We start from the raw sequence: 18,438 nt of genomic DNA on the forward strand, positions 1-18,438 counted from the left end.
CATTTTCCCTCTCATTCACATACTTTCACATATTTTTCCACAGATATGGTCAGAAAAAAATTTCTATACTGCCCAAATTCCAACAATTCCAAACCAAACAAAAAGAGCGTCACGGTTTCCCCTCTACTTGCTGACCCGGAACACAGACTACTTGGGTGACTCTCCAGGTCTGTTTCAGCTCCAACCACTTTGGAGGATACTCAGGACCCAACAGAGGTTGATCAAACCTCTTTTCTACCGGCTTATGCCTCAAAGGGGAAGTCAGATGGGTTTCAAAAACAAATGGACCAGGACCCAACATGGCGGCAGGCGAAGAGGTAGCACATTCAATGCCTCCGTGGTAAGGGGATTAGAGATACTCATTAATACACCTACATGCATCCTGCTGAGAAACTTCAAGCAAAATTCCACTGAAAGGAGACCGGCTGGAATCAGTAAGTTTAATTGGAGTTGTCAGCTTGTCACAGACTACTGAATCTCGACAACACAGAGCAGGGGCACAGTCCCGCCGGCCGCCACCAAATGGCCGCTGCTCACACATTGCAGTGAACATAGGAGCGGGCGCTGCCTACCTGGGCCGCAGCTGGCAGGGCTCTGGGAACCGCAGGGGGCCCCGCCAAGCTGCAGCTACCCACACGTTGCAGCGAACCTAGGAGCGGGCACTGCCTGCCTGGGCCCATTCTGGCCGGGCTCTGTGAGTGACCATAGGCTGCAGCCAAACGCCTGCTGTCCACACGTTGCAGCAAACGAGGGGACAGGCGCTGCCTGCCTGGGCCCCGCCCCTCCGGCTCTGTGAACCGCCACCGGCTGCTGCCAAGCAGCCACTGCCTACACCCTTGCAGTGAGTGTGGAAGCCGGTGCTACCTGCCGGCCTCCGCCAGCCCGACTCTGTGAACCTCCTCTGGTGGTTCGGAGCTGCAAACGACCACCCCCCACCTGCCAGCCCAGCGCTGCAAACAACCCCTGATGGGCTCTGCGAAAGGCCCCGCCCACACAGCGAACAGCAGGAGTGGAGACCCGCCCAGTCCGGGAGGAAGAGCTGCTGCACAGTGATTGACTCCCACCTACTGAGAGGAGAAACTTGGCCCGGTGGGTATAGCTCCATCTACTGGAAGAGCAGTTAATTGAACTCTAGGACTGCATTTATAAATTTTTTTTTTACTGTCTTTTTAAATGTTTTTTTAATCCATTTTATTTTATTTTATTCTATTTTTTAATTTTATTTTTCATTTCTATTTTTTTCTTTAAATTATTTTTAATTTTCTATTTTTTCTTTCCTTCGTTTCTTCTGTCTTTCCATTTCTTCTCAATTTTCTTATTCTCCCTTCCTTGAATGCTACCTGCTTGCTCTCATTCTCTATAGTGACTTCTTCCCTTCCCTTCTAATACCTTTCCTCCCAAGAATCAAATAAATTTATAGGAGTAAACAGTAACTCAGCAGTCAAACAGAACAAGAAGCAATATGAACAGCATGAAAAAGCAAGGAAGAAAAGGAGTGCAAACAATGCAGGGCAGGCTAAATATTCAGGAGGATATAGAGTCAACAGAAAAATGGTCATATAAAGAACTCATGGAACATCTTAGACAGATGGAACAGAACCTTAAAGAGGATACGAGACAGCAAATTCAAGCAGCGAAAGAACACATTGAGAATGAATTACATAAACAGATAAAAGAAGAAGTTAAGCATCTTTATCAGGAGATAGAGATTATAAAAAAGAATCAAACAATGATCTTAGAAATGAAGGAAATTATAAACCAAATTAAAAACTCAAATGAGAGTATCATTAATAGAGTGGAGCAAGTAGAAGCCAGAATGTCAGATAATGAAGACAAAATATATCATCTTGAAAAGAGTCTAGCCAACTCAGATAGGCTGGTTAAAAATCAAGAGAGAAACATACAAGAGATATGTGATAATATAAAAAAACCAAATTTAAGAGTCATTGGGATAGAGGAAGGGATAGAGATTCAAACCAGGGGAATGAGTAATCTACTAGATGAAATAATTACAGAAAACTTTCCAGAAATATAAAAGGAAACAGATATACAAATTGTAGATGCATACAGGACACCGAGCATACAAAATCACAGTAGACCAACACCAAGACACATTGTTATGAAGATATCCAATATACAGAACAAAGAGAAAATATTAAAAGCTACAAGAGAAAAGAGAAAGATTGCATTCAGGGGTAAACCAATATGGTTAACAACGGACTTTTCAACTCAGACGCTGAAAGCAAGAAGATCCTGGAACAATGTATTTCAAACACTGAAAGACAATGGATGCCAACCAAGAATTCTGTACCCAGCAAAATTAAGCTTCAGATACGACAACAAAATAAAAATCTTTCACGATAAACAAAAACTAAAAGAATTTGCAGCCAGAAAACCAGCATTGCAAAGCATCTTGAGCAAAACACTTCATGAGGAAGAAATGAAAAACAATAACCAAAGCCAATAGTGGGAAGTACCTCAGTAAAGACAGACGGAGGGAGGAAAGCTAATCATGGAGAAACAAACGAAAGTTAAAAAAAAAAGAGATAAATAATCAGACATGGCTGGAAGTACAAACCATATATCAATAGTAACTCTAAAAATTAATGGTTTAAACACTCCAATAAAGCGACATAGGCTGGTAACATGGATTAAAAAAACAAATCCAACAATATGCTGCCTCCAAGAGACACACCTGATTGGAAAAGATATACACAGGCTGAAGGTGAAAGGTTGGGGAAAAAATATACCATGCACACGGTCCTTGCAAGCCTGCAGGGGTGGCCATACTCATATCGAATAAAATCGACTTCAAGACTAAATTAATCCAAAGGGATAAAGAAGGACATTATATACTGTTAAAAGGAACCATTAAACAACAAGTTATAACAATTATCAATATTTATGCACCAAATAATGGTGCTGCGAAGTTTATAAAACAAATTCTTCTCAAGTTCAAGAATCAAATAGACCACAACACAATAATTATGAGTGACTTCAACACACCTCTCTCACCATTGGACAGATCCTCCAAGCAAAAGCTGAATAAAGAAACTATAGAAATCAATACCACAATCAATAACCTAGACTTAACTGACATATATAGAATATACCAACCATCATCGAATGGATATACTTTTTTCTCAGTAGCACATGGATCCTTCTCAAAAATAGACCATATATTATGCCATAGGGAAACCCTCAATAAATATAAAGGGGTGGAGATTATACCATGCATTTTATCTGATCATAATGGATTGAAACTGGAAATTAATGATAAAAGAAGGAAGGGAAAATCCAATATCACATGGAAAATGAACAATATGTTACTGAATGATCAAGGGGTTACAGAAGACATAAAGGAGGAAATAAAAAAATTCTTAAGAGATAAATGAAAATTCAGACACAACCTATCGGAATCTATGGGACACAATGAAAGCAGTTTTAAGAGGGAAATTCATCGCCTGGAGGTCATTCCTCAAAAAAAGGAAAAACAAACAAATAAATGAGCTCACACTTCATCTCAAAGCCCTAGAAAAGGAAGAGCAAAACAACAGCAAATGCAGCAGAAAGCAAGAAATAATTAAAATCAGAGTGGAAATCAACGAAATTGAAACAAAAGAAACTATTGAATAAATTAACAAAACTAAAAGTTGGTTCTTTGAAAAAATAAACAAAATTGACAGACCCTTAGCCGTGCTAATGAAGAGAAGAAGAGAGAGAACTCAAATTACTAACATAAGGGATGAAAAAGGCAATATCACAACAGATGCTACAGAAATACAGAAGACAATTAGAAATTATTTTGAAAAACCTATATTCCAATAAAATAGAAGATAGTGAAGACATTGATAAATTTCTTAAGACATATGATTTGCCCAGACTGAGTCAGGAGGACACACACAATTTGAACAGACCAATATCAATGGATGAAATTGAAGAAGCAATCAAAAGACTACCAACCAAGAAAAGCCCAGGACCGGATGGGTATACAGCGGAGTTTTACAAAACCTTTAAAGAAGAATTAATACGAATACTTTTCAAGTTATTCCAGGAAATAGAAAAAGAGGGAGCTCTTCCAAATTCATTCTATGAGGCCAACATCACATTGATCCCGAAACCAGACAAAGACACATCAAAGAAAGAAAACTACAGACAAATATCTCTGATGAACCTAGATGCAAAAATCCTCAATAAAATTCTGGCGAATCAGATACAAAGACACATCAAAAAAATCGTGCACCATGATCAAGTAGGATTCATCCCTGGGATGCAGGGATGGTTCAATATATGGAAATCAATAAATGTTATTCACCATATCAATAGACTTAAAGATAAGAACCATATGATCATCTCGATAGACGCAGAAAAAGCATTCGACAAAGTACAGCATCCCTTTATGTTCAAAACATTAGAAAAACTAGGGATAACAGGAACTTACCTTGATATTGTAAAAGCTATTTATGCTAAGCCCCAGGCTAGCATCATACTGAACGGAGAAAAATTGAAGGCATTCCCTCTAAAATCTGGAACAAGACAGGGATGCCCGCTATCACCACTTCTATTCAATATAGTTCTCGAAACACTGGCCAGAGCAATTAGACAAACGAAAAAAATTAAAGGCATAAAAATTGGAAAAGAAGAACTTAAATTATCACTATTTGCAGATGACATGATTATATACCTAGAAGACCCAAAAGGGTCTACAAAAAAACTACTAGAACTAATAAATAAATTCAGCAAAGTGGCAGGATATAAAATCAATATGCACAAATCAAAGGCATTTCTGTATATCAGCGACAAAACTTCTGAAACGGAAATAAGGAAAGACACTCCATTCACAATATCCTCAAAAAAAATAAAATACTTGGGAATCAACCTAACAAAAGAGGTGAAAGATTTATACAATGAAAACTACAGAACCCTAAAAAGAGAAGTAGAAGAAGATCTTAGAAGATGGAAAGATATACCCTGTTCATGGATAGGCAGAACTAACATCATCAAAATGGCAATATTACCAAAAGTCCTCTATAGGTTTAATGCAATGACAATCAAAATCCCAATGGCATTGCTTGTAGAAATAGATAAAACAATCATGAAATTTATTTGGAAAAATAAAAGACCCAGAATAGCAAAAGCAATTCTAAGCAGGAAGTGTGAATCAGGTGTGAATCTGGTATAGCAATACCAGATTTCAAACTATACTACAGAGCAATAGTAACAAAACCAGCATGGTACTGGTACCAAAACAGGCAGGTAGACCAATGGTACAGAATAAAGGATACAGAGACTAATCCACAAAGTTACAACTATCTTATATTTGATAAAGGGGCTAAAAGCATGCAATGGAGGAAGGATAGCGTCTTCAACAAATGGTGTTGGGAAAACTGGAAATCCATATGCAACAAAATGAAACTGAATCCCCTCCTCTCACCATGCACAAAAGTTAGCTCAAAATGGATCAAGGACCTTGATATCAAATCAAAGACTCTGCGTATGATAGAAGAAAAAGTTGGCTACGATCTACATATTGTGGGGTCAGGCTCCAAATTCCTTAACAGGACACCCATAGCACAAGAGTTAATAGCAAGAATCAACAAATGGGACTTACTTAAACTAAAAAGTTTTTTCTCAGCAAGAGAAACAATAAGAGAAGTAAATTGGGAACCTACATCATGGGAACAAATTTTTACTCCACACACTTCAGATAGAGCCTTAATATTCAGAGTATACAAAGAACTCAAAAAATTAGACAATAAGACAACAAATAACCCAATCAACAAATGGGCCAAGGACCTGAACAGACACTTCTCAGAGGAGGACATACAATCAATCAACAAATACATGAAAAAATGCTCACCATCTCTGGCAGTCAGAGAAATGCAAATCAAAACTACCCTAAGATACCATCTCACTCCAGTAAGATTGGCAGCCATTATGAAGTCAAACAACAACAAGTGCTGGAGAGGATGTGGGGAAAAGGGCACTCTTGTACATTGCTGGTGGGACTACAAATTGGTTCAGCCAATTTGGAAAGCAGTATGGAGATTCCTGGGAAAGCTGGGAATGGAACCACCATTTGACCCAGTTATTGCCCTTCTCGGACTATTCCCTGAAGACCTTAAAAGAGAGTACTACAGGGATACTGCCACATTGATGTTCACAGCAGCACAATTCACAATAGCTAGACTGTGGAACCAACCCAGATGCCCTTCAATGGATGAATGGATTAAAAAAATGTGGCATTTATACACCATGGAGTATTACACAGCACTAAAAAATGACAAAATCATGGAATTTGCAGGGAAATGGATGGCACTAGAGCATATTATGCTTAGTGAAGCTAGCCAATCCCTAAAAAACAAATACCAAATGTCTTCTTTGATATAATGAGAGCAACTAAGAATAGAACAGGGAGGAAGAGCAGGAAGAAAAGATTGACATTAAATAGAGACACAAGATGGGAGGGAAAGAGAGAGAAAAGGGGAATTGCATGGAAATGGAAAGAGACCCTCATTGTTATAAAAAAAACTACATAAAAGAGGTTGTGAGGGGAATTGGAAGAAAAAACAAGGAGAGAAATGAATTACAGTAGATGGAATAGAAAGAGAAGATGGGGGGGAGGGGGGATAGTAGGGGATAGGAAAGGTAGCAGAATACAACAGTTACTAGTATGGCATTATGTAAAAATGTGAATGTGTAACCGATGTGATTCTGCAATCTGTATTTGGAGTAAAAATGGGAGTTCATAACTCACTGGAAACTAATGCTTGAAATATGATATGTCAAGAGCTCTGTAAGGTTTTGAACAACCAATAAAAAAAAAGAAAAAAGAAAATGTGTATCTGCGAAAGCTTTACCAATAGCTTATTTTCTTCAAAAGGAAAGTAAATCAACAAAATGGTAATAATTATACACATGTCCAGTAATCTATCTCCATAAATATGTATGTATATACATATACTTGTATATATATTTTACAAAATGTTTATATTTTACAGTGGAATCTGCAAAGCGCACTTCAGATTCTGTTGTGCTAATACCTACTGAATACTTGTGTCTGACTGACTTTTAACTGAGTCTGAGAGCCTTTTTATAAAGTGTTTGCATCGAAAACAAAAAAACAAATGGACCCGGGTCCTACCTGTTCAGTTGGGCAATGCTCCAAAATTCTGGTTCCTGTTGCCTTTGGGTCCCTTTGTGCTCCAGGGTGGCAACCCCAGGGCACTGGATGAGTGGATCCTCCTTTAGGCCAAGAGTGGCCTGGGTGCACCAAGGGAAGTGCTCCCCCACTGCCCCAGAGAAGCCAATCCCCAGAGACAAGAGAGTCAGAATAGTCTTCCCTACCTCCTCTGTCCCATCTGGGTCACCACAAATGTTGTAGGGACAAATGAGGCAAGGCACCAACCATAGTAGGAAACAGTTTTATTTGGCTACAGCCAGGCTCAGAGGGCACATCTTTTGTTGTAATCAATCGATCCCATGAACCCCAAGTTCAAGTAGTTTCAGAATTTTATACCCAGCATGTAAGGACAGAGGCTCAGAAGTTCACAGTCTGCAGAAGTTCATATAAAAGCAGCTTTTTCATTCACTGTTTTGGGTAAGTTAACTCTCCTGAGAAGGAGAGAGCTTCTTTTCCCCATTTTTACTCTCCCTGCTAGTTGTTACCATGGAGCCCAGTTGGTAACTTATCTTAAAAATGTAGACATCTCTGTTAAGCACAGCTCAAGGCCAGCAGCCTTGTTTGCCATTTCTAAAACTACTGTACTGGATATGTTTGTGAAAAACTAGTTAGGGGCTGCCCAGCACCTGGAGTGCTGAAATCTTGTTGGTCAGTTGCCAAGTAAAACAGAGCAACAGGAAAATAGGAAGTTTATCTACATTGAACTCCTTTGCAGAGACTCTTTTTCTTACAGTCCTAAAATCAGCCATGGTGAAGAATTCTGAAGAAGCCTAGTTAATACTTTTCTGTGGAGAAAGAGGGTGACACTTCAATACAAGGAGAACAGAGGGGAGGCACAGGAGGGGGAAAGGGACAGGGTCCTGGAGAAGTGTGGCCTCAAGCAAGCAGCCAGGTCCAGGAATGGAGAGCCAAGTGCATTGGCCCAGGCAGCGGTCCCATGAAAAAAGACAGGGCTAGGGAGGGGAGGGAGGGGAGGGAGGGGAGAAAGGGGAGCGGTTTGCACAGAGAAAGGAGGGCTCAAGGCACCGGTCCACTGATGGGTGTCAGGGTTGAGGAGCAACCTGGGTCTGGGCTGAGGGAGGTCAAAGGGTCCAGAAATAGGGAAAGGGCTACATTTTCCCAAAGAGAGCCTGCAGGTCCAAAGGCCAGGTCCAGTCCCCTGGCCCTGGTGAACATCTTGGTAAAGGGATCAGGAAAAGGGACGCTAGAGGGACTGTGACAACAGCAGGTCCCAAGGAGGGCACAACAGGAAGTGCCAGAGGACGCTTGTTGGTGGGGTGGGGGTCAAGACCCCAGCAAGAATACCAGGCTAGGGAACTCGGGGAGGGCCCTGTCCTGAAAGAGCAGGGAAGGACGGGGCTCGGTATGCAGGCAGCACTAGGGTTCTGACCTGCAGGGAAGCCAAGGGGAGCAGGGAAGCAGCTCAAACGAGGGCCCCCCCAGTAAGAGCCCAGGAAAGCACAGAGCAAGAAGGGCTACTAGAGGCTCAAGTGAGGAGACAGGCCAGGGAATGGAGAGACAAGGGCCAGGGCTGGGTCAGGGAATCAGGACAGTGGACATGACAGAGGAGGGAAGGCAGGGGATACAGCAGTGGGGAGGCAGGCTCCAGGCCTAGGGCCATTGCCAGGTCTCAGGTATCTGGGAGCAGGACCAAGAGCCCAGGGAGAGCAAGAGGCCCAGGCTAGGAACAAGGCTCTCTTTCCCATGAGGCGCCTTGCCCAGACATGAATCAAGGGCCAGGGATCAGGCAAAGGGGGCCTGGCAAGGGACAGGAGCCAGGAGGAGGACAATGGGAGGGCACAATGGAGGGTCACAGTGGGAGGGGAGAGGGGCAAGAGCCAAGACCCAAGCCAGGATCCCAGGCAAGGGACTGATCTCACCAATAGAGCATTAGAAACCCAAGAAGCAGGAGGCCAGCACTCCAAGGGAAAGCATGAGTGGAAGAAGAGGAAAAGTTGGTGCTAGGATGTGGATATAGAGGGCAGCAAAAAGGGCACCCAGTGGAGTGCATTAAGGGGCACAAGCAAGGGACCCAAGGTCATACCCAATGTGAAGTTACACCTCGCGATTCCTTGCAACATGAGGAATGTGGGCTGGGGCTCAGGCAAGCAGCCAGGCCCAGAAACTGAAGCACAAAATGTCAGGGTTAGGGAGGTTGGGGTAGGGGCAGCATGCAAGGTTAGATGGTAGGAGAGAAAAGGGAGATGATAGTGCAGGTCAAGGTCAGCAGAAGGCCCAAGTCTACTGCCAGGTGTCAAGGTGAAGGGGGCCCAGGCGAGAGGCAGACTTCAGGGCCCAGAGGCCAGCCAATTCCACTCCTCTGCCCCAGGTGAATAGAACCTTACAGAGAGACAAGGACCAAAGGAGGGCCAATGGGGGGCACTGTGAGGGGATACCTTGAGTCCGGAATTGGGAGCGGGATCTGTGGAGAGCCAGGACCCCTTCAAGGAGTCTTCCAGGCTAGGAAGAGACAGGGGGAGGGGAGGGTCTGGGCAGTGCCAGGATACCACAGCACAAGGGGAACAGAGGGGAGGCACAGAAGGGTGCCATAAAAAATGGGTCTGAAATCATGGGATACGGACATGATCCTCAAGAAGGGGAACCAGGGCTTCAAACAAGGGATGAGGCCAAGGAATGGAGAGCCAAGTGGCAGGACCTAGGCCAGTGTCTCATGAAAATGGACAGGGCTGGGGAGGGGAGGGAGAATAGAAACGGGAACAAGTGGCGCAGGGAGAGGAGGGCTCAAAGACCAGGTTCACTACTGGGTGTCAGGGTTTGGGAGCAGGGCCCAGGCTAAGGGAGGCCAAAGGGCCCAGGCAAGGGGCAGGGCTACATTTTCCCAAAGGGAGCTCAAAGGCCCAAAGGCCAGGTCAAGTCTCAGGCCCTGGTGTGCATCCTAGTAAAGGGATCAGGAAAATGGGCGTGGCACGGACAGGGACAATAGGAGGTCCAAAGGAGGGCACAGAGGAATAGGCCAGAAGATGTGTGTTGTTGGGTTGGGGGCAAGGACCCCAGCAAGGAGACCAGGCTAGGGACCTAGATGTAGTCCCATGCCAGGGCAGAGCAGGGAAGGGCAGGACCAGGCAGGCGGGCAGCACTAGGGTTCTTCAGAGAAGGGAAGCCAAGGGAAGCAGAAAATCGGCCCAAGAGTGGGGCACAAAGTCAAAGTCCAGGGAAACATGGAGCAAGAAGGGGTATTGGAGGCCCCAGGGAGGAGCCAAGACAGGGAATGAAGAGCTGAGGGCCAAGGCTGGGGCAGGGGGCTCAGGACAGTATACAGGGCCAGGGAGGGAAGGCAGGGGATCTGAGAGGTGACAGGCTGGCTTGAGGCCCAGGGCCACTGACAGGTGTCCAAGTTCTTTGTTCAGGACCAAGAGCCAAAGGAGAGCAAGGGGCCCAGGGGAGGGGCAGGTCTTTGTTCCCATAAGGTGCTCTGGCCCAGATGAGAATCCAGGCTATGGAATGGGCAAAGGGGTCCTGGCAAGGGACAGGGCCCAGGAAGAGGGCAACTGGAGGGCACGGCACGGGGTCACGGTGGGTGCAGAGAGGGGCGAGAGCCAGGACCCAAACAAGGAGCCCAAGTAGGGGTCCCACTCAACCGACCAAAAATGAGAGACACAATGTGCAGGAGGCTCTGGGTGTGCCCAGGTAAAACACAAAGGTATGGGGAAGGAGGAGTCAGGTGGAAGCACAGGGCAAACCAAGAGGAGCACGCCAGGGGGCTCAAAACAGAATGACACCAGGCAAAGTCACAGGACACCATGCCACTGGCTCAGGAATGCACTCAGGGCTCAGGTGAAGGTTCAGGGTCAGAGAGGAATGGGTTAGGGTTGTAGCAGCAAGGAAGGCTAGAGGGAAGGAGATTGAAGGGAGGGAATGGCATAGGGCATGGCTGGCTCAAAGCACACTTCCACTGCCAGGTGTCAGGGTTCTGGTGGTGAGGGGGATCAGGCAAGGGGTAGGGCTGTGTTTCCATAGGAAGATTTCAGGATGTAGAGGTCATCCAATTCCACTCCTCTGCCCTGGGTGAGTAAATTCTCAGAGACTGACCAGAACCAAAGGAGGGCCAAAGGAGGGGACTGTGAGGAAATACCTTTCGTCCAGATGTTGGCAAGGGGGTTGGTGGGAAGCAAGGACCCAATCAAGGAGCCCGGTCTAGGCAGAAGCTGTGGAGGGTATGGTCCAGGCAGTGCCAGGATACCACACCAAAAGGAAAACAGAGGGGAGGCAAATCAGGGCCCCAAGTAAGGGGCCTGAAATCAAGGTACATTAGCAGGGTCCTCTAGAAGGGTGGCCAGGGGCTCAAACAAGGAGCCAGGCCCAGGAAAGGAGAGCCAAGTGCAAGGCCCGGGGCCAGGGGCACATGAATACAGACAGGGCTGGTGAGGGGAGGGAGACAAGGCAGGGAGCTGGTGGCACAAAGGAGGGAGACTCAAGGACCAGGCCCACTGCATGGTGTCAGTGTTGGGGAGTAGGGCCCCGGGCTGAGGGAGGCCAAATGGCTTGTGCAAGGGGAAGGGGTATGTTTTACAAATGGAGCCTGTAGGGCCAAGAGGCAAGGTCCATTCTCCTGGCCTGGATGAGTATCCTGGGAAAGAGATCAGGAAAAAGAGGCCTCGCAGGGACAGGGAGGACAAGAGGGCCAAAGGAGGGCACAGCTTGAAGGGCCAGAGGACGAGTGTGGACGGAATGTGGGCCAGAATACAAGTGCCCAGGTTAGGGACCTAGAGGAGGGCTCAGGCCAGGGGAGAGCAGGGAAGGGTGGGGCCTGTAAGGTGAGGCTGCACTAGGGTACTGCAGTACAGGGAAGCCAAGGGGAGCAGGGAAGCAGCCCTAGAGAGGGACCTGCACACCAAGCCCAGGGAAACACTAGGCAAGAAGGGCCACCAGAGACTCAAGTGAGGAGCCAGGCCAGGGAATGGAGAGCCAAGGGCCAGAGCTGGGGCAGGAGTCTCAGGTAAGTGGACAAGGATGGGGAGGGAAGGCAGGGGATCTAGCAGTGGGGGCAGGATTCAGGGTTCCGGGGGCATGATCAACGGCCCAGGGAGAGCCCAGGCCAGGGGCAGGGCTCTGTTTCCTATAATGTGCACTGGCACAGATGAGTATCCAGAGCCAGAGACTAGGCAAAGGTGGCTGGCAAGGAAAGGGGCCAGGAGGAGGGTGACGGGAGGGCTTAACTCAAGGTGGCAGTGGTGTGGAGAGGGGTGAGAGCTAGGTACCAAGCAAGAAGTCCAGGCAAGGGAGCAACCGGACCCATGATGATGAGAGACCCAGAAGCAGGAGATTTCACGAAGGGAAAGTAGGGAAGGGGAGGAAGGGCTTCAAGAGGACCAGGAGATAGAGGGAAGCTCAAGGGGCACCTAGGGGACCATGCTGGTGGGCCCAAGCAAAGGACCCCCAGGATAGACCCAACAAGAAAAGAATCCATTCTACACCAAGAGACATAAGGAACAGATACAGGGCTCAGGTGAGAGCCCAAGCCTTGGTACCAGAGTGCAAATGTCAGAATTAGGGAAGGCTGGGTTTGGGTAGGGACAGCATGCAAGGCAAGAGGGCAGAGGAGAGAAGGGAGGGGATCTCTCAGGGCTGGGTTGGAGCAAATCGCATGTTAACTGCCAGGCATCAAGTTTCAGGAGGCAAAGGGGACACAGGCAAGTGGCAGGGCTGTGTTTCCCATAGGGAGCATTCAGGGCAGAGAGGCCAGCCAATTCTGCTCCTCTGCTGCAGATGAGTAGATCTTCAGAGAGGGACCTAGACCAAAGGAGGGGCAAAAATGGATACTGTGAGGGGATACCTTTGGTGCAGAGGTTGGGTGGGGTTGGTTGGCAGCCAGGACCCATTTGAAGAGCCCAGGCTAGAAAGAAGGAGGGGGAGCAGAGGGTCCGGGTATTGCCAGGATACCACACCATAAGGGGCACAGAGGTGATTTACAGGAGGTGGCCAGTAAAAGGGACCTTAGCCAAGGTAGAGGGGACTCACTCCTCAAGTTGGGAGGCCCCTCCTACCTGGGGGGCACTTATACAGCTGTAGTCAGGATAGCAGGGTCTCACCCCTCCAGGCAGGAGACCCCTTTCATCTGGGTGTCAGGGGGAGCTCTTATCCTGCTGCAGCCAGGGTAGAGCGGACTCGCCTGTCCAGGCAAGAGACCTCTCCCACTTGGGTGGGGGGAGGGCTCAGATACAGCTGCAGCCAAGGTAGCTGGCTTGCCCCTTCAGGAGGGAGACCCCTTTCACCTGGTTTTCAGGGAGAGCTCCTATCCCATCACAACCAGGGTAGAGGGGACTCTCCCCTCAAAGCAAGAGATCCTTCCCACGTGGGTGTTGGGGGGAGCTCCTATACCACCACATCAGGGTCCAGGTGATTCTACCCTCCAGGCAGGAGACTTTCTCATCTAGGTGTCAAGAGAGATCCTATACAGCAGCAGCCAGGGTAGAGGGGACTCCTTCCTCCAGGCCAGAGACCCCTTCCACCTGGGTGTAGCAGGGAGCTTGTATACCACCTTAGCCAGGGTAGAGGGTACTCACCCCTCCAGACGGGAGACCCCTCCCACCTGGGTGTCCAGGGGAACTTGTATACAGCCAAGGCCAGGGCAGCAGAGACTCGCCTCTCCAGGCAGGAGACCCCTCCCACCTGGGTGTCAGGGAAATGTAGTATACCACCACAGCCAGGGTAGGGGGGACTCGCCTCTTCAGGTGGAAGACCCCTCCCATCTGGGTTTGGGGAGAAGCTCCTATAACTCAACAGCCAGGGTAGTGGGGACTCGCCCCTCCAGGTGGAAGACCCCTCCCACCTGGTTGTCAGGGGAGCTCATATACCTCCACAGGCTGGGTAGAGGGTACTCGCCAATCCAGGCGGGAGATCCTTGCCACCTGGATCTATGGGGGAGCTCCTCTACCGCCAAAGCCAGGGGAAAGGAGACTCTCCCCTCCAGGAGGGGCACCCCTCCCACCTGGGTATCAGGGGAGAGCTCTTATACCGCCAAATCCAGGATAGAGGGGACTCTACCTTCCAGGCGGGAGACTCCTCCCTCCCAGGTGTCAGGGAAGCTCCTATACACAGGCAGCCGGGATAGAGGCGATTTGCCCCTCCAGGCGGGAGACCCCTCCCACCTGGGAATGGGGGAAACTCTTGTACTACCACAGCCAGGTTAGAGAGGACTCGCCCCTCTAGGCAGGAGACCCCTCCCCCCTGGGTGTCTGAGAGAGCTCCTATACCTCTGCAGTCAAGGTAGATTGGACTTGCCCCTCCAGGAAGATGACCTCTCCCACCTGGGTTTCGTGGGAGGGGGGGTGGCTCCTATACTGCGCAGCCAGGGTGGAAGTGACTCTCCCCTCTTGGCAAGATACTCCTTCCACCTGATGTCTGGTGGAGCTCCTATACCACCACCACAGGCAGGTTAAAGGGGACTCTACCTTGCAGGCAGCTGACTTCTCCCACCTGGGTGTCAGGGGAGCTCCTATACACCAGCAGCCAGGATAGAGGCGACTCGCCCCTCAAGGCAGGAGACCCCTCCCACCTGGGTGTCAGGAGGAGCTTGTATTCCGCCTTAGCCAGGGTAGAGGGAACTCAGCACTTCAGGCGGAAGACCCCTTCCATATGGATGTCAGGGGAGGAGAGGCTCCTATACAACTGCAGCCATGCTAGCAGCGACTTGCCCTTCCAGGAGGGAGACCCCTCCCTCCTGGGTGTAGGAGGGGGCTCTATTACCCCCCCCCCGCAGCCAGGGTAGAGGGGACTGGCCCATCTAGGCGGGACACCCCTCACACCTGTGTGTGGGACGGAGCTCCTATACTGCTGCAGCCAAGATAGTGGGGATTCACCCCTCTAGAAAGGAGACCCCTCACACCTGGGTGCACGGACAACTTGTATACCACCTTAGCCAGCGTAAAGGAGACACACCCCTCCAGGCGGGAGAGTCCTCCTACCTGGCTGTCTGTGGAAGCTCATATACCACTGCAGTCAGCATAGAGGGTACTTACCTACTTACCCTCCTGGCGGGAGATCCTTCCCACCAGGTTGTCAGGTGGAGCTCCTATACTGCCACAGCCAGGATAGAGGGGACTCACCAATCCATACGGAAGAACCCTCTCACCCTGGTGTCTGTGGGAGCTCTTAAACTGCTGCAGCCAGGGTAGAGGGGACTCACCCATGCAGATGGGAGACCTCTCCCACCTGAGTATCCTGGGACTCTTATATGGCACCAGCCAAAGTAGAGGAGTCTCACCCCTCCAGGCGAGAGACCCCTCTCTCCTAGGTGTTGGTATCAGCTATTATATCACAGAAGCCAGGGTAGAGGGGACTAGCTTCTCCAGGCAAAGCACCCCTCCCACCTGGTTGTCAAGGGGAGCCTCTAAACCACCGCAGCCAGGCTAGAGGAAACTCGACCCTCCAGGCCGAAGACCCCTAGTACCTGGGTGTCAGGGGGCTATTGTATACTCCAGCAGCCAGGGTAGAGGCGACTTGCCCCTCAAGGGAGGCGACCCCTCCCACCCAGGAAACAGGAGGAACTCTTATACCAAGGTAATCAGGGTAGAGGAGACTCGCCCCTCCAGTTGGGAGAACCCTCCACTTGGGTGTCCAAGGGAGCTTGAATACCCCTGCATCCAGGGTAGAGGGGACTGGGCCCTACAGGCGCGAGACCCCTCCCAACTGGGTGTCAGGGGGAGTTCATATACTGCCACAGCGGGGTAGAGGGTTTTGCCCCTGCAGGCAGGAGACCCCTCCCACCTGGGTGTCCAGGGAGAAAAAAGTAGAAGGGACTCGTCCCTCCAGATGGGAGACCCCTCCACCTAGGAGTCAGGAGGAGCTAGATTACTGCCTCAGCAAGGGTAGAGAGTACTTGCCTCACCAGGCATAAGACCCCTCCCACCTGGGTGTCTGGGGGAGCTCATATACTGCCACAGCCAGGGTGGAGGGTTTTGGCCCTGCAGGCAGGAGACCCCTCCCACCTGGGTGTCCAGGGAACAAAAGTACAAGGGAGTTGCCCCTCCAGATGGAAGACCCCTACAACCTGGATGTCAGGGAGAGTTAGATTACTGCCTCAGCAAGGGTTGAGAGTGCTTGCCTCATCAGGCAGAAGACCTCTCAAACCTAGGTGTCTGAAGGAGTTCCTATACCTCCAAAGCCAGGGTAGAGGGGACTCAACACTTCAGTCAGGAGCCTCCCACCTGGGTGTTGGGGGAGCTTGATTACTGCAGCAGCCAGGGTAGAGGGGACTCCGGGCTCCAAGCAGGAGACCCCTCCCACCTGGGTGTCTGGGGGAGCTTGAAACAGCCACAGACAGGGTAGAGGGGACTCCCTGCTCCAGGCTGGAGACCCCTTCCACCTGGGTGTGGGGGAACTCTTATACTGCTACATCCAGGGTAGAGAGGACTCGTCCCCTCAGGCAGGAGACCTGTCCACCTGGGTGTCTGGGGAAGCTCCTATACTGCCACAGGTTGGGTAGAGGGAACTCTATGCTCCAGGCGGGAGACTCCTCACACCTGGTTGTCATGGGAGCTCCTATACTGCAGCAGCCAGGTTAGAGGAGACATACACCTCCAGATGGTGACCCCTCGATTCTGGTTATGAGGGGGGTGCTCATATACCGCTGCAGTCAAGATAGCGGGAACTCACCACACTAGGCGGGAGACCAATCAACCTGGTTGTCAGGGGGCTCATATACCGCTGCAGGCAGGGTAGAGGGGACTCACCACTCAAGGTGGGAGACCTCTTTGACCTATGATTCTGGGGGTGCTTGTATACTGCCTTAGACAGGTAAGAGGAAACTTGCCCCTCCAGTCCGAAGACCCCTCCCACCTGGGTGTCTGGGGGAGCTTGAATATCTCTGCAGCCAGAGTAGAGGGACTTGCTCCTCCAGGCAGGAGACCCTTCTCACCTGGGTATCAGGGGGAGCTCCTACACCGCCACAGGCAGGATAGGAGGGACTCTACACTCCAGGCGGGAGACTCCTTTCACCTGTGTGTTGTGGGGAGCTATTATACCGCCCAAGCCAGGGTAGAGGGGACTCGTCCCTCCAGGGGGGAGACCTGGGTGTCAGAGGCGGCTCTTATAACCTCTCAGTCAAGGTAGAGGAGACTTGCCTCTCTACCCAGGAGACCACTCCCATCTGGGTTGGGATTAGGAGTTCATATACCGCTGCAGACAGGCTAGTGGGGACATGCCCATTCCGACAGGGCAGGAGACCCCTCCCACTTGGGTGTCAGGGGAACCACCTTAGCTGCCGCAGTCTGGCTGGGCACAAATCAGAGCCACTGAAGCAGGAACAAACTTTATTTCTGAACTCCACCAGCACACTCCACACATGCTCCGCTTCCGGGAACCTTCCCCAATGCCACCAGCTCCTCCAGGAACCAGCAACCAGAAATATCTCTTCCAGCACTTCCCCAACCAATGAGAACTCTTCAGGAATCCCCCGCCAGAGCTCAACTGGAACTCAAGGGGAACTCCACGAGAACTCGCTGTTGTCACCTCTCAACCACTACTTCTGGCAAAAATGCCATGCGTCATTCTGACTGGGCTATGGCTCTCAGCACTTAGCCAGGGTAGATGGGACTCGCCCCTCCAGATGGGACATCCCTCCCATCTTGGTGTCCTGAACGGGGGTGGGGGTGGAGCTGGTGTACAGCTGCAGGCAGGGTAGCAGGGACTCAAAACCCCAGGAAGAAGACCACTTTCACCAGGGGGGTCAGGGGAGTGCCTATCTTGAAGCATCCATGATAGAGGGGACTTGCCCCTTCAGACAAGAGTTCCCTGGCACCTGATTGTCTGGGGGAGCTCATATATTGCCCCTGCCAGGAGAGAGGAAACTCGCCCCTCCAGGCAGGAAAACCCTGGCACCTGGGTGTTGTGGGGAGCTCCTATGCTGCTGTAGCCAGTGTAGAGGGAACTCATTCCTCCAGGCGGGACATCCCTCCCACCTGGGTGTCAGGGAAAGCTAGTATACCACTGCAGCCAGGGGAAAGAGGACTAAACCCTTTAGCTGGGAGACCCACTTCATCTTGGTATGGGGGGAGGGGGTTGTATACCACAGCAGCCAAGTTAGAGAAGACTCGACAATCCATGGAAGAGACCTATCCCACCTGGGGGTCTGGAGGGAGATTGTATACTGCCTTAGCTAGGGTGGAGGGTACTCCCTCCTCCAGGCTGGAGACCCCTTCCATCTGACTATGCAAGGAGGGAGCTCTTACACTGCTGCAGCCAGGGTAGAGTAGACTCGCCCCTCCAGGAGGAGAACTCCCCCCAGACACCCTACC

The sequence above is a fragment of the Ictidomys tridecemlineatus genome, chromosome 2, assembly GCF_052094955.1.
Source record: "Ictidomys tridecemlineatus isolate mIctTri1 chromosome 2, mIctTri1.hap1, whole genome shotgun sequence".
NCBI lineage: Eukaryota > Metazoa > Chordata > Mammalia > Rodentia > Sciuridae > Ictidomys > Ictidomys tridecemlineatus.